This window comes from Dendrobates tinctorius, unplaced genomic scaffold (genome assembly GCF_039654945.1).
Source record: "Dendrobates tinctorius isolate UK_male_01 unplaced genomic scaffold, ASM3965494v1 ptg000102l, whole genome shotgun sequence".
Taxonomy (NCBI): Eukaryota; Metazoa; Chordata; class Amphibia; order Anura; family Dendrobatidae; genus Dendrobates; species Dendrobates tinctorius.
The window spans coordinates 4,435,982-4,452,195 of NW_027361770.1; the positions used below are offsets into that span (position 1 = coordinate 4,435,982).

The following is a 16,214-nucleotide window of genomic DNA, read 5'->3' on the forward strand; positions in this document are numbered from 1 at the left end:
TACACTAGCGTCCGTTGGCGCCCGGTCCTCGGCGCCGACGCTTGCGGCTTTCTCTGCCGCTGCGCTGTAGTAACAGCAGCTATTGGTGTTCGCGGCTGTGACGCCACACGCAGGCCTCTGTGACGCTAACAGGGCCCACGCCTTTGCTTTAGTGTTGGCCAAGCGACCCTGTGTTTGTACGGAGCCTCCCTTAGCGTTCGGGTGACGTTAACCCGAGCGCAGTACCGCACCTACTAAGTGCATCTGCCATTGTTCAGCAGCGGTCTTGTCACCTACCGCACGGTGGACCCTGGGCGGCGAACGCACCTACTATTATTTATATTTGGTGCGTTCCGCCGACCCTAACACAAATAGACCGGAACTGCTGGAAATCCTCCTGGTGTCGCCCTTTCAATGTGATTACTTGCTGGTTTAATAGAGTTTGACAAAAATGATGAGAGTCCCCAGCACTGTGCAGCATTTGAGCATGAGGACAGCCATCTATTGTCCAAAGGGGACACTGTGGAACCAACTGTAAGAGGGAGAGTTTCAGGGGGAACTAGTTTAGATGGGGCTCCAGGTCAGGTGACCTTGATGATGCAGTTCCCTAGTATAAAAGGCCAGTGCACTAAAATGGGAGTGGATTTGGTGCCAAGAGAAGAGACAGTCAGGATGTGTGTCGAGGAGGACACTGAGGCAGGGTGTCACGCCATGGCAGGAAGCATGGCCCAGAAAATTGTGACACGCCTAGAAGCAAAACCCAGTCAGCACCAGACAAGCTCTGAAACTTAGACGACAACACTCAAGACTCAAAGACCAGACTTGCGCAAGGCAGGTTTTGGAACCCAGGCTACGCCAGTCAAGGTCCAAAGACGCGATCTGTGCCTATCAAGACCTGGAGCCCAAACAAAGCTAGTCAAAAGTTGAGGCCCAGCCCTCAGTCCACTATATGCGAGAGACATTCACCATCGTTCAAGCATTGAAGATTTATGAGCAAACTCCGCTCGGGGTTGATACCTGTGGTGGTGAACGGGAGGCGCAAGTGAGAAAACCCACACTGATGTACAGTACAGGGGTTGGCCTGGGCTAGTACAACAGATGGGGGGTGATTGAATTGAAGGAAGCCCAGAAAGCCTTGATACTCTTTAACAAAAGGACTTGTAGCCTATCAGGAAGAACCACAGACTGCCAATAATGTCTGTGTTAGAGGAAGAAGCAGTACAGTGTATCTCTGATGATGGTGAGTAAACCATCATCCCCACATGGTGGGAGGAGGGGAACCATGCCTAGGCATCGGCAGACATTAGCCTCCGGCTGTAGAACAAGAGCCGCCAGCGGTGAAGCAGGGCCACCGGCGGGGTAGCGGTAGCCGCCGGCAGTGAAATGGGACCTCCGGCCGTGGAGCAGGAGCCGCCAGCATTGAAGCGGGGCCGCCGGCGGGGTAGCGGTAGCCGGCAGCTGTGAAATGGGACCTCTGGCGGTGGAGTGAAAGCCGCCAGCGGTTAAACGGAGCATAACAGATGGAGAGGGGAGCAGCTGGGGGGGTGGGAGCTGCCGGCAGTGAGGCGGGGCATCCGGCAGCGGAGGAGGAGCCGCCGGCGGTGGAGGAGGAGCCGCTGGCAGTGGTGCGGGAGCCGCCAGCATTGAAGCGGGGCCTAAGGCAGTCGCGTGGGGGGCTCCAGCGGTGGCGTGGGAGCCACCAGCAGTAAGGCGGCATTGCGTGAGCCGCCGGCGGCTAAGTGAACGACATATGCAGCCACACTATGCTAGACAGGAAGAAGGGGGTTCTCCAAGCCGGTCACATGCTGTGGTGACGTCATACAGACTACAGAGGCCGGGTTAGCACAGAACTGCCTCTGTAGTACTGTCAAGTGTCACAGTGGCTTGTGATCTGGATGGGAGAAGGTCACTTCCTGTCTAGCGTACATTTGGACTATACGGTAAAAAGTAAAAAAAAAATAAAGCACTATCACTTCTGTGGTGAACTATAACTCCCACATGCTGCAGGAGCTGCAGGACATGTTGGGAGTTATAGTTCTCACAAGCGCATGACATAACAAATATGGCACCTTATGGCTCATACTCATTCTCGTGCGCGTCTCTCTCATGAGAACTGGGATTGCTGCCGCCACTGGGACCGGATCGTGCGGCTGCATAGAAATACAAGTGCCGGCGGCAGTCACCGGTTTTCATGCGAGAGACTCGCACGAGAATCGTGTGAGTCTCTCGCAAGTGAGTATGAGCCCTTATAGGTGACATACGGTATCTTCTGATACAGGCTGTCCATAGCCACATACCGGCAGCGTTTTGGACGCAGCACATGACCGCTCCGTCCAAAGTGCTGCCCCCTTTTATACACGTGGTGATTCCACATGTGTTCATTGAACACATGCGGAATCACCGCATCCTATACATTGGGTGGTGCGTCTCCGCAAGATACGGTAAATACGGTAGACATGCGGCAGTCTACAAAGACGCGCTGCATGTCCGGTTACGCAGGGAAGCCAGAGGTGCCCCTGTACGCATAGTGGAGATGGGATTTCATAAAATCCCCTCCACTATGCTGTAACATCTGGACGCTGCAGGTTGGATGCTGCGGATTTACCGTACTGACTGTGGAAACATACGGTACCCTAAGTGTAGCAATAAGCTGTATGAGTTTAACCACTTTTTTTTCCTCTGAAATGCCACAGCATTTCAGAGAAAAAAAAAGTGGCTAAAGTCATACAGCCCATTGTTACGCTAATACACACTGCCTATGCATTGGACAGCCCGTACTTTAAAAGCCACCTGGAGACTAGTCAGACACGTGGGTCCCCAGCGGCTTCTTCCCATCCGCTCCCATTGAGTGACAATTTTCTTTCTGCGTGCGTGTACAGGAAGAGACCTGTCAGTGATGGGCAGCAGGAGAGGAAAAGCCAAAGTACAGTACGGTGTGTTTTTCTCTGAAATGCTGTAGTACGGTATTTCAGAGTGAAGCATACCGTACAAGCCAATGTCTGATACATGCTGTCCAAGGATTATGGTAGCATGCATCAGCTGTCAGGTTCCCTTTTAGGCCGGGATCACACTACCGTGTGTGATGCGAGAAACTTGCATGAGTCGCTCACATCAACACTCAGCATTGCCGCTGGCACTCGGACCGAAGCTGGGCTGCATGTAGTATTTCTATGCAGCCGCAGCTCCGGTCCTGAGAGCCGGCGCCAGCGCCGGGTGTTGATGCAAGAGACTCGTGCGAGTTTCTCACATCACACACGGTGGTGTGATCCCAGCCTTAGTGTTTACGGTACCATACTTCGGCATTGGGAAGTGAGCAGCATTTATACGTGGACAGATGCATGATTTGCAACTACAGTGTCATGCAGGTGTCTTGGTTGGTTTGCTTTGACAGTAGGAGGTCAGCACTACTCACCTCCCAATACAGAAGCAAACGGTGCCAGAAAAACCATTTTGACCCATCAAAAAATACAAGATTTCACCAGTCTGTGCACACGTTTTTTTTCATCCTGCCACATAAAGTGGTTGAAAAATCATAAGTATGGTACCATATCACAAATTGGTACCAATAAAAACTCCAGCTTGTTTCATTAAAAAAAACTCTCCCAAGTATGGTAAACAGAAAAATTACTGCAGAGTTTGTAGTTACAGTACCGTAATTACGGTACCGGTATTACCGTAATTTTATTATGCATTGCCTACGGTACCGTATATTGGACTTTCCTATTCCACAGTACCGTACTTTACAGACATCATCACTGTCCCCATTGGGGCTCACAATATCTCTATCCGTATATTTTTGGAGTGTGGGAGGAAAGCGGAGAACCCGGAGGAAACCCACACAAACACTGGGAGAACATACAAACTCCTTGCAGATGTTCTCCTTGGTGGGGTGTTGTTCCATACAACAGTGTAGCACAACCTGTGGCCCTCCAGCAGCAGATCCCTCACCATAACAGTGTCAGCAGCAGGCCAAAGTACCGTACTGATACCTTAATTTTGTATTTTCTTGGCAGAAAGATACCGTACTATCGTGTACCATACTCTCCTGGAAAGATGTCGAAGCAGAAAAGGATTTCATGTAAAATCCCTTTTAAACTGGAGGTAGTGAAGTACGCCAAAGAACATGGCAACAGAGCAGCAGAGAGACACTTCGGGCCACCTCCAACCGAAAAAATGATACGGGAATGGAGGAAACAGAAGGATCAGCTGCAAAAAACGGACAAAGACAAAAAATGCCTTCGTGGGCATGCTGCAAAGTAGCCACATTTAGAAGTGAATGTGAAAGAGTGGGTCATACATCACAGGAACAATGGATATTCTGTATCTACGAAAATGATCATTTATGAAGCTAAACATCTTGCTGCAGAGAAAGACATTGAGGACTTAACAGGATCACCATCATGGTGCTATAGATTTATGAAGAGATGTGGCCTTGCTATGCGCACAAATACTAGGATTGCACAATAAATGCCTATAGAATACGAGACCAAGATTTTGTCTTTTCACAAATTTGTATTGGAAGCAAGAAAGAAAAATGGATATGAAATGACTCAGATTGGGAGCATGGATGAAGTCTCGTTGACCTTCGATGTTCCATCAAACAAAACTGTCGATGTGAAAGGTGCCAAAACTATAGCCATGAAGACCTCAGGGCATGAGAAAACCCATTATACAGTTGTGTTGTCCTGCTGTGCACATGGCACCAAACTGCCACCAATGCTGATTTTCAAGAGAAAAACCATGCCAAAAGAGGCAATCCCAATAGGAGTCATTGTTCATATTCATAAAAAGGGATGGATGGACGAAAATGGCATGAAGATATGGATAGAAAAAGTGTGGTCCAAACGTCCTGGAGGGCTTCTGAAAAAACTGCTCTGTTAGTGCTTGACCAGTTCAGGGCACACATAACTGAAGCCACAAAAAGGAGATTTAAAGAAGAAAAAAACCATCTTGCCGTAATTCCTGGGGGGCTTACCAGTCAGTTGCAACCTTTGGACATTTCCATCAATAAGCCATTTAAAGTTTTCATGAGAGAAGAGTGGAATAAATGGATGACTGCTGGAAATCATGACCTGACGCCAACTGGACGAATGAAGAGGCCCACTATCACCTTTGTTTGTGAATGGGTGAAAACCTCATGGCAGTCAGTTAAAGATGAAATCATTGTGAAGTCCTTCAAAAAATGTGGCATCAGCAATGCCTTAGATGGCTCTGAAGATGATATCCTCTATGAACAGAGTGAAGACAGTGATACTAGCGATTCTGAGGAACCAAGCTTCCTAAATGTGGACAGTAGTGATGAGGAGTTCTTGGGGTTCCCTGATAACTGAAGAGTTTCCGTACTTAAATCAATAATGGTTGTTAATGCTACTGCTGAGTTCTGTTTACATTTGCATTGGTGAAATATTATGTTATTTATGTTATTAAATATTTTACCCCATTAATTGCTTCAAAAACTTTTTTTTTCCTGTTTTCAACCTCTAAAACCTAGGTGCGTCTTATAGTCCGAAAATTACGGTAAATATATACTATATATATATATATATATATATATGCTTTACCTCTGATATATAAAAGGAGCACGTTTTATACACAATATATAAATATCAGAAGCAATGTCACAATAAAAAGACCCCAGAAAAACTAAATATATAAAATACCACATAGCAATGTGATTGTACAAGATGCCATATTTATATATTGTGTATGAAACGTGCTCCTTTTATATATCAGCTGTAAAACATTTATATCTTTTTTTTATTTTCATTAATTAATTCAATAAAAATATACATTATTAATATATAAACACATTGTTGTCTTTATTGCACAATTTTTTGCGAGGATTTTATTTTGGGTTTTTTTGTTCTTGACAATTTATTTTGCATACAATTGGTTTCAATTTTGATAACGTCCAGGGAGGTTGGCTACAGTCCCATGGACCTTAAATTTCTGAATAATATGTGCAACTGTAGTCACAGGAACATCAAGCTGCATGGAGATGGTCTTATAACTTTTAACTTTAAAATGTTTGTTAATAATTTTCTTTCTTATCTCCTGAGACAACTCTTTCCTTCGCTTCCTCTGATCCATGTTGAGTGTGATACACACCATGTCACCAAACAGCACAGGTAGTATCTGTAGCCCTCTCTGCAGGCCCACTCACTGATTCCAAGATTGTAGACACTTGTGATGCTAATTAGTGGACACACCTTGATTTAACATGTCCTTTTTGTCACATTATTTCCAGGGGTACCATCATATGTGTCCAGGCACGGGACTATGGGATGGAGTATGTGTGATGGGTATATGGGCACTAGACTATGGGATGGAGGATATGCATGATGGGAATATGGGCACGGGACTATGGGATGGAGGATATGTATGATGGGTATATGGGCACGGGACTATGGGATGGAGGATAATCATTATAATTTGTTATAACTAACCACAGTTAGTTATTATGCCCGGGCAGCACCAGGCTCTTCAGCTAGTAAAAAAATAATTATTTTTGCATCGCTTTATTCTGAAAGCTATAACTTTTTTATTTTTCCAGTGATGGAGCTGTATGGAGGCTTGTTTTTTGCGGGACAAGATGACGTTTTCAGCAGTACCATGTTTATGTCATGCCCTCAAGCTGCAGGCCCGGTCTCTGCTGCTCAGGGAGACCGGCGCCTATCTCACAGCTCCACTGGTACTACTCACCCTGTCCGTGGCTCCAATCAGCGGCCCCTTTCTCTGCTAAGAACCTGCATGCTCTTGGCAGGTCTCTTGGTAATGCTCTTAGGAGATGCGCCCCGCTTCCTGCACATACTTAAAACAGCAGGGCACCTGTTCTCTATTAGGGCTATGATGCTCTCTACATAAAAGGCATCCTCCCTTTGAGGGAGGTGCCTGAACAACGTGTTCATTCTGTGGGATCTCAGCCTTCCACTCAGGCCACACTCTGCTTTGCTCTGCATACTGAAGGCGGTTGCAATATCCTAATCTCTCTGTCTCCTCAGAATCCTCTGCTGGCAGTACCCTCTCCTGGATCCTTCTGGACACTTCGGTTTCTACACCAGACTGACCAAGGCTCTCATCTTGGAATCAGCCAGTTACCATTGCCGGCTAGAAGTCCACACAGACCTTCCAGGATTCCTGCCACCTCCTTTATTTGGTCTGTATGGGTCGTCCCTCTGGTCCGGGTATCGCGGCATTAAGGTCACCTGGTGTTGCAATGGGGGAGCCCCTGTATAGGGGTACACCTTGCCCGGTGCTCCACTACGTGGTTCTGTGTTGTGGTCCAGAGGGTTCTTCCCTCAGGCACCTTTTCCATTTGTTTGCTTCATTTAATAAACATCCTTGGTTTTTGGAAGCTCATTCCCCTGTCTCTTGTGTACCGGGTATACAGCTACCACTGTACCATCAGTGGTCCAGTGAGTCCACTATACACCTTCACGCCTTGTGGGCGTAACAGTTTATTTATATCCGTCTTTTTTATCGCGTGTTATTCCACTTTTGTTCAGCAGTAAGATGAGAAACTATTGTTTTTTTTATGGTGTTCACTAAAGGGGTTAACTAGTGGGACAGTTTTATATGTCGGGTCATTACGGACACAGTGATACCAAATATGTGAACTTTTATTGTTTAGATTTTTTTTCATTCAAATATTTATTTAGTGATGGAATAAATATTGATTTTACTTTTTTATTTTTAAAAATATTTTTGCAATTATTTTTTTTTTTTTTTTTTACTTTACTCTAACTTTTACACTTTGTCCCACTATGTGAAACTCACTTTTTGCAGGCTTATCGCTTCTGTAGTATGCAGATGCATGACCAGGAAGTTTCTCAGCTCTGGTAACCTGGATGTCGTCATGACAACATCGGGTTACCATGGCAGCGATCAGGAACCTGTGTCACGCCGTGGGGTCGACGATCCAAAGGCAGAGGGGTTGTCAACCCTCTGCCTACTCCCGAAATTAAGCGATTCTGTGCGTTCGCAGTATTCTTGGGGTTAAATTGCTGGGAGTGGTCTTCGTGCTGGGAGTCAGTTGTGAGAATCATCTCACACCCAGCCGCGATTAGTCGCACACCACCCGTGTGCATGGCCGATCGCTGAGACGTACTGTTCCATCCATGGTCAAATCAGCTCAGGGAACATGGACAGAATCCTACATCTGATGTCAGATAGGGGTTAACTAAATAGCAATAATAGTTCAACTTTGTGATTTGCACATTCCATCCAAGAAGTGCAAAGAACTTATCTGTACAATTCAGGTTAATGTTTAAGCACTGATATTACACAAGTGCATCTCAATAAGATAATGAAAAACGCATAAATAAGAAGTCATAATCACTCCCTGATTATTGCATTTATGGTGTTAAAACCACAATAAGGAAAGTAATAGAAAACTGAGGTAACATATAAGAAATGATGATCATGATTTTAGAGCATTAGGCAACATGACATTTCCTATTTATATGACGTAAGGAAAATGACTTTACAAAGTGTACCATGGTAATGAAAACATGCAATAAAATATTAGGGGGTTTTAAACAATATAACAGATTATAGTCATCTTAAAGATAAGCATGTAGTCAATTTGAAACTGAACAGAAGTTAAAATAAAAAAAAGATAAAATAAAGTGGTTTACTTTTCTTGTGCAGTTGTCTATACACGATTTTTTAGCCTAGTTTTCTTATTATAGCATCCATGACAAATATATCAGACGTGTTGCATAGTGGATACTAACGGAACAATGAATTCAGACAGATTACATTAATTTATGCCCATCACATTTCTGTTTTCCATTACAGAAAAGAATAATACAGCTGACTACAGTATTCCCTACATACAAAAAGCAACAAGAGAGAAGGAGCTGAACCTATTCCTGATCCGCTCATTTCAATGATAAATCCTTGTAGTGTAAAAGATGGTTAAGGCTATGTGCACACGTTCGGAAATGCTGCGGAAATGTTAGCAGCATTTCCGCAACTCACACCGCGGATAAAACGCATGCGGAATTCGCATGTGTTTTCCCGCTAAACACAAACGTTTTGCAAGTGTATTTAGCTTGCAGAATGCTTGCGCTTTCCAAGCGATTTCAAGCATCACTTGTAAAAGTGATTGACAGGTTATTATTATTTATTTATATAGCACCATTAATTCCATGGTGCTGTACATGAGAAGGGGAGTTACATACAAAGATATAGATATCATTAACAGTAAACAAATTTACAATGACAGACTGGTACAGAGGGGAGGGGACACTGTCCTTGCGGACTTACATTCTACGGGATAGTGGGGAAGAGACAGAAGGTCGGGGGTGCAACAGCTCTGGTGGTGATGAGGCGGCAGCTCAGGTGGTGGTGAGGTGGCAGAATGGTCATTGCAGGCTGTAAGCTTTCCTGAAAAGATGGGTTTTCAGGTTCCGTTTGAAGGATCCAAGGGTGGTGGATAATCGGATGTATTGAGGCATGGAATTCCAGAGGATAGGGGATATTCAGAAGAAATCTTGGAGGCGGTTGTGTGAGGAACGAATAAGCGTGGAGGTGAGTAGGAGGTCTTGGGAGGATCGAAGATTACGTGAGGGAAGATATTGGAAGATTAGTTCAGAAATATAGGGAGGGGAAAGGTTGTGGATGGCTTTGTAGGTCAGTGTTATTAGTTTGAACTGGATTCGTTGGGGAATTGGGAGCCAATGGAGGGATTTGCAGAGGGGGGAGACAGGGGAGTAGTGAGGAGAGAGGTGGATTCGTCGGGCAGCAGAATTGAGGACAGACTGGAGTGGTGCAAGAGAGTTAGCAGGGAGGCCACAGAGGAGAGTTTTGCAGTAGTCAAGGCGTGAGATGATGAGGGCTTGACAAGTGTGCTTGACAAGTGTGACCAACTTTTTACTATTGATGCTGCCTATGCAGCATCAATAGTAAAGATAGGATGTTAAAAATAATTTTAAAAAAATGGTTATTCTCACCTTCCGATGCCCCCCCCCTCCCCCCCCCCCTGGCCCTCAGTGATGCTCCCGGCATCTTCCGGTGTTAGGCTGGCGGAGCGCACCAAATAATATAGATATTAATGAGGTGCGTTCGCAGCCTGGGGTCCACCATACAGTGATGTAAACTGCTGCTAGACAATGGTGGATAGTAGCACGCTCGGGTTACCTCACCCGGAGTGTGCGAGGTGAACCCTGCTACTTCACAAGGTCGCACTAATATAATGTGAGCGCAAGCAATGTGGTCACAGAACTCTGCCCAGAGGCATGGAGTCAGAGTCCTTCTAGACCCACTTGCGCACAGAGCCGCTGCAATGGCGCTAGAGAGTGACACTAGGAAAGTGCTGTGCCCTGTTAGCTGTCACAGGGTGCAGTGGATAGACTCGTACCGCCCAGAGGCATGGGAGATATGGCAGCACTATGGCGCTAACCTTTGTGCTGGACTGGAGCACTGTGGCACATGCTTTGCCACCATGAGGCGCTGACTCAGGCTGAACTAACCCTAACACATACGTATCAAAGGAAGGGGTTATTTAATGAGTCAGTCAACAGTTACAAGAATCCGTCATCACTCACACAAGTCTCAACAAAAGTCTATCTTAGCGCATGGCTGAGCGGCCATGCAAACCTTTTATAGCAGTGTCCTTCCGGGACCTTCCTGACCTTCCTGATGGTCCAATCCGAGCTAGAGAAGGACCTGAGCATGTGACCTCCGATCTCCAATGAGAAATCGCCCCATGGGCGTGCTCAGTGGACTGACAGGAGGACTTAGCCCCTGGAGTAGCTCGCTGCTGACCAACATGCATTGCTATAGCTGGACCAGAAATGGCAGCAGCAACCAAACCTACAATTATGGTGTGAGCAGAGTGCTGGGATCGACGAGTCTGCTGAGCAGGCTTCACTGCGGCCGGAGAGGAATGGGAGACCGCCGAAGGCAAAGCTCGGGATTCCTGCTGTGCAGCAGCAGGAACCCGACGCCTAACATTATCCCCCCTCCTAGGGCCCCCTCCTCTCTGAGCCTCGCTACGCTCAAATGCCGCAATAAGGAGCGGAGCGTGGATGTTCTCCACTGGCTCCCAGTTCTGAGCCTCTGGACCATGACCCTTCCAATCCACCATATAAAACTTTTTGCCCCTCCTCCCCTTGCATCCCACAATGGCATTGACCTCAAACTCGTCCGAAGACAGATCTGATGTCCCGGCAGATGACTCGAAGAACCGGGTCATGTGAACAGGCTTAAGGAGGGTGGAAGGTGTCAGCGATAGCCAAGTGTGGTGGAAGGGCCAGGCGGTAGACCACTGGATTGATCTGCTCAAGGACCTTGAAGGGACCAATGTACTGCAGCGCAAACTTAGTGGACTTGACCCGCAGCCTGATATTATGGGCAGAGAGCCACACTAAGTCGCCAGGGGCAAAAGTTAGAGCGGGACACCGATGCTTGTCGGCGGACACCCTCATTCTCTCCTTAGAGGCCCGGATGGCATCCTGAGTGTGGTCCCAAATGTCCTGAGCCTCCACTGCCCAGTCTGCCACCCTGGAATCAGTGGAAGACACTGGCATCGGGACAGGAACGCGTGGATGCTGGCCGTAGTTAAGGAGGAGTGGGGTCTGACTGGTGGAATCAGCTACAGCGCTGTTCAGGGCAAATTCTGCCCACGGTAGTAAGGATGCCCAGTCATCCTGCCTGGCCGAGACAAAATGTCGCAGGTATGTGACCAGGGTTTGGTTAGCTCTCTCAATCAAGCTGTTTGTCTTGGGGGGATAGGCAGAAGACAAATTTAGCTCAATACTGAGCAGACTGCAGAGCTCCCTCCAAAATCAGGATGCGAACTGAGGACCCCAGTCTTGTCTGGCATACCGTGCAAATAAAACACGTGTTTTATGAACAACGCCACCAGACCTCGGGCAGAAGGCAGCCGCAAGAGTGGCACTAGGTGCACCATTTTAAAAAAATGATCGGTGACCACCCAGATGAACGTGTTGCCACTGGACTTGGGCAGACCGACCACGAAATCCATGCTGACCATCTCCAAGGTCTGTCCGCTACCAGTAGGGGTAAAGTATTCCGGCTGGTCTCTGCCTAGAGTACCTTTTCTGGGTGCAGGAGACGCATACCCGAATGTACTCTCCCACGTCCCGAGCCATATGCAGCCACCAATATGTCCTTGCCAGGAGTTCCGTGGTCCACTTCATCCCAAAGTGACCGCCCACCCTAGACGCATGAGCCCACGAAAGGACCTCTGGCCGCAGGCTAGGAGGGACAAAAGTCTTGCCTGGTGGCACTGACTCCAGAGCGACTGGAGCCACAGTCCTCAGATTCTCGGAGGGGACAATTAGCCGAGGCTCAGCCTCCTCATCCTCCTCCATTGATGCCACGGAGCGAGAGAGGGCATCAGCCCGGACATTCTTCTCACCGGACAGAAAATGCAAGGTGAAATGGAAACGGGAGAAGAAAAGTTACCATCTGGCCTGGCGAGAGTTCAGGCGCTGGGCCATTTGCAAGTATACCAGATTTTTATGGTCGGTGTACACCTGAAAGGGGAACCAAGCTCCCTCCAGGAGATGTCTCCACTCAGAGAAGGCCAACTTCATTGCTAGCAGCTCCCTGTCCCCGATGAAGTAGTTTCTCTCCGCTGGTGAAAAGGTCCTGGAGAAGAAGAAGCAGGGATTCTTCCGACCTTGAGCATCCTTCTGAAAAAGGACTGCTCCAGCACTGACGGATGAGGCATCTACCTCTAGGATAAAGGGTTTATCCACATCGGGACGATGGAGGATAGGAGCACCAGCAAAGTGGGTCTTGATGGCGGAGAAGGCCTCGGAGACTTGTTCCAACCATACCTTGGGATTGGCTCCCTTTGTGGTGAGGGCGACCAAGGGAGCCACCAAGGTGGAGAAGTGGGGAATGAACTGGTGGTAGTAATTAACAAACCCCAAAAAGCACTGCACCGTCTTAAGGGAGTGGGGTTCTTGCCAGTCCATTACCGCCTGCAAATTGGCAGGATCCATAGCCAAACCCTGGGCCAAGATGATATAGCCCTGGAACGGCAAGGACTCTTGCTCAAACTGACACTTCTCCAACTTGGCGTAGAGAGAGTTTGCTCGCAGGCGGTCGAAGACCTTGCAAACATCTCTCCAGTGGGAGACCAAATCTGGAGAAAAGATAAGAATATCATCCAGATAGACCACCACTGAGGTGGAGCGCGTGTCCCAGAAGACATCATTCACAAAGTCTTGGAAGATGGCTGGGGCATTACAGAGGCCGAAGGGCATGAACAAATACTCATAGTGGCCATCCCTGGTGTTAAAGGCCGTCTTCCATTCATCCCCTTCGCGAATACGTATCAGGTTGTAAGCCCCCCGTAGATCTAGCTTGGAGAAAATCCTCGCCCCACGCAACCTGTCGAACAACTCAGGTATCAGGGGCAGAGGGTATTTGTTCTTAATGGTTATAGCATTAAGACCCCTGTAATCGATACAAGGACGCAGCTCTCCACTCTTCTTCTGCACAAAGAAGAATTCCGCCTCCGCTGGTGACACAGACTTCCTAATAAACCCTCTTGACAGGTTCTCTCTGATATATTGTGACATGGCCTCTGTCTCCGGGAGAGACAGGGGATACATGTGACCTTGAGGAGGCTCCGCACCTGGCAACAGATCTATAGGACAGTCGTAGGGGTGATGGGGCGGAAGGGTCTCTGCCGTCTTTTTAGAGAATACGTCCGCGTACTGTTGGTAATGCCTTGGGAGCGCGGAAAGATCCGCGGGGACCTCGGTAGAGGCTGCCTGAATGCACTCCCTCATGTATCTACCCTCACAGGACTTGCTCCAGACAAGTATTGTCCCAGAGGACCACTCTATGTGAGGAGAGTGTCAACGTAACCGGGGAACTCCTAGGAGAACTTGATCGATGCCCTCGGGCATAATGAGGAGAGACAAGGTCTCATGGTGGGACGGCGACAGCGATAGCCTAAGGGGAGCAGTCTGGTGTGTAATTTGGGAGGGCAGAGTCGAGCCGTTCACTGCCCGGATGGTAACGGGGTGAGGTAGTAGCACCAAAGGAACTGCGTGCCGTTGGGCGAAGGCAGAAGACATAAAATTGCCCTCCGCCCCGGAGTCCACGCAGACCTCTACCTCCAAGGTGGACGCTCCACTCTCTAACGTCCATTTAAAGGACAGCATGGAGGAGAAAGCTGCAGTGTCTAGTAGGCCTTTTCCAATTACCACTAGACAGGGGCGTTTCCTGACCGCTGTGAACACCTGTTGGCCAGGTGACCACACTGTCGACACTGGAAACAGAGGATGGAAGTATGCACTGAGCGGGACCGAGCCCGTGCGAGTCACCTCCATGGCCTCAGGAGGCATGATCCCCTGATCAGGAGGTTCCAGGGGTTTAGAAAAGATGGGAGCCAACTTAACCCTCGATCTGGACTGGGAGCGCTCCATGCCGCGCTCCGTGAAACGGAGATCTATACGGGTGGAGATGGTAATGAGCTCCTCCAGATTAACGGGGACCTCCCTGGTAGCCAGAGCATTCTTGACGTGCTCCGCCAAACCCCTCCAGAACACCGGAGTGAGCACCTCGTCAGGCGATTCCAGTTCGGAAGCCAGTGTCCGGAACCAGAAGGCGAAATGGCTAACCGAAAATGAACCATGTGTCAGTGCTAACAACAGCAGCGCGGTGTCATGCGTGACCCGTGGCCCCAGAAAAACCTGTTTCAGGGAGACCAGGAACTGGGAGGCACCCTGTACCACGGGGTCACCACTCTCCCACAGTGGGGTGGCCCATTCCAGAGCCCTGCCGGACAGGAGGGAGATGATGAATCCCACCTTAGCCCTTTCTGAGGGGAATCATGTGGCCAACAGCTCAAGCTGGATAGAGCACTGACTTACAAAATCCCTGCAGGAGGCGCTGTCACCCGAGAACTTGTCGGGCAGCGGGAGACGGGACAAAATCGGGGCAGGTATGGACGTTGAGGTGCGGGAGACAGCTTCTGCAGCTGCCTGAACAGCGACCGCAGAGACATCTACAGCTGAGGCTGACCGCTTGAGAGCTGACAACCTGCCCTCCAGCTGCTGGACATATCTCTGCAGATGCTGCTCGTCCGTCATTGCTAGCCAGACCCTGGCACTAAGATAATGTTAGGCTGGTAGAATGCACCAAATAATATAGATGTTAATGAGGTGCGTTCGCAGCCTGGGGTTTACCGTGCAGTGATGGAAACTAATGCTAGACAATGGCGGATAGTAGCACGCTGGGGTTACCTCACCCAGAGTGTGCGAGGCGAACTCTGTCACTTCACAAGGTCGCACTAATATAATGTGAGCGCAAGCGATGTGGTCACTGAACTGCCCAGAGGCATGGAGTCAGAGTCCTTCTAGACCCACTTGTGCACAGAGCCTCTGCAGTGGCGCTAGAGAGTGACGCTAGGAAAGTGCTGTGCCCTGATAGCTGTCACAGGGTGCAGCGGATAGACTCATACCGCCCAGAGGCACAGGAGATATGGCGGCACTATGGTGCTAACCTTTGTGCTGGACTGGAGCACTGTGGCACATACTTTGCCACCATGAGGCGCTGACTCAGGCTGAACTAACTCTAACACATACGTATCAAAGGAAGGGTTTATTTAATGAGTCAGTCACCAGTTACATGCATCCGTCATCACTCACACAAGTCTCATAAAAAAATCTATCTTAGCGCATGGCCAAGCAGCCATGCAAACCTTTTATAGCAGCATCCTTCCGGGACCTTCCTGACCCTCCTGATGGTCCAGTCGGAGCTGGAGAAGGACCTGAGCATGTGACCTCCAATCTCCAATGAGAGATCGTCCAACGGGCATGCTCAGTGGACTGACAGGAGGACTTAGTCCCTGGAGTAGCTCGCTGCTGACCAACATGCGTTGCTATAGCTAGACCAGAGGTGGCAGCAGCAACCAAACCTACAATGCTGGTGTGAGCAGAGTGCTGGGATCGACGAGTCTGCTGAGCAGGCTCCACTGCGGCTGTCGAGGAATAGGAGACCGCCGAAGGCAAAGCTCGGGATTCCTGCTGTGCAGCGACAGGAACCTGACACTTGACATTCGGTCCCAGTGATGCTTTGTGCAAAGGAGCTTTGTGACATCATGCTTGTGAGAGCGCAAAGTCATCTCAGGCCATTCGTGCAAAGCATCACTGGGACTGGAAGATGCAGGCAGCGTGGTGAGAGGCGGGAAGGACTCAGGGGGCCATCAGAAGGTGAGTATATTGCTATTTTTTATTTTAATT

At 48.6% G+C, this 16,214-nt stretch overlaps 1 long non-coding RNA gene across 1 annotated transcript; it reads left to right on the plus strand.

Annotated features, from left to right (window-relative positions):
• Window positions 1-637: 637 nt before the first annotated feature.
• On the plus strand, window positions 638-7,333 carry LOC141099810 (uncharacterized). The gene is made up of 2 exons (XR_012234526.1): window positions 638-1,219; window positions 6,981-7,333. It is a non-coding gene; the product is annotated as an uncharacterized lncRNA (long non-coding RNA).
• Window positions 7,334-16,214: the final 8,881 nt, after the last annotated feature.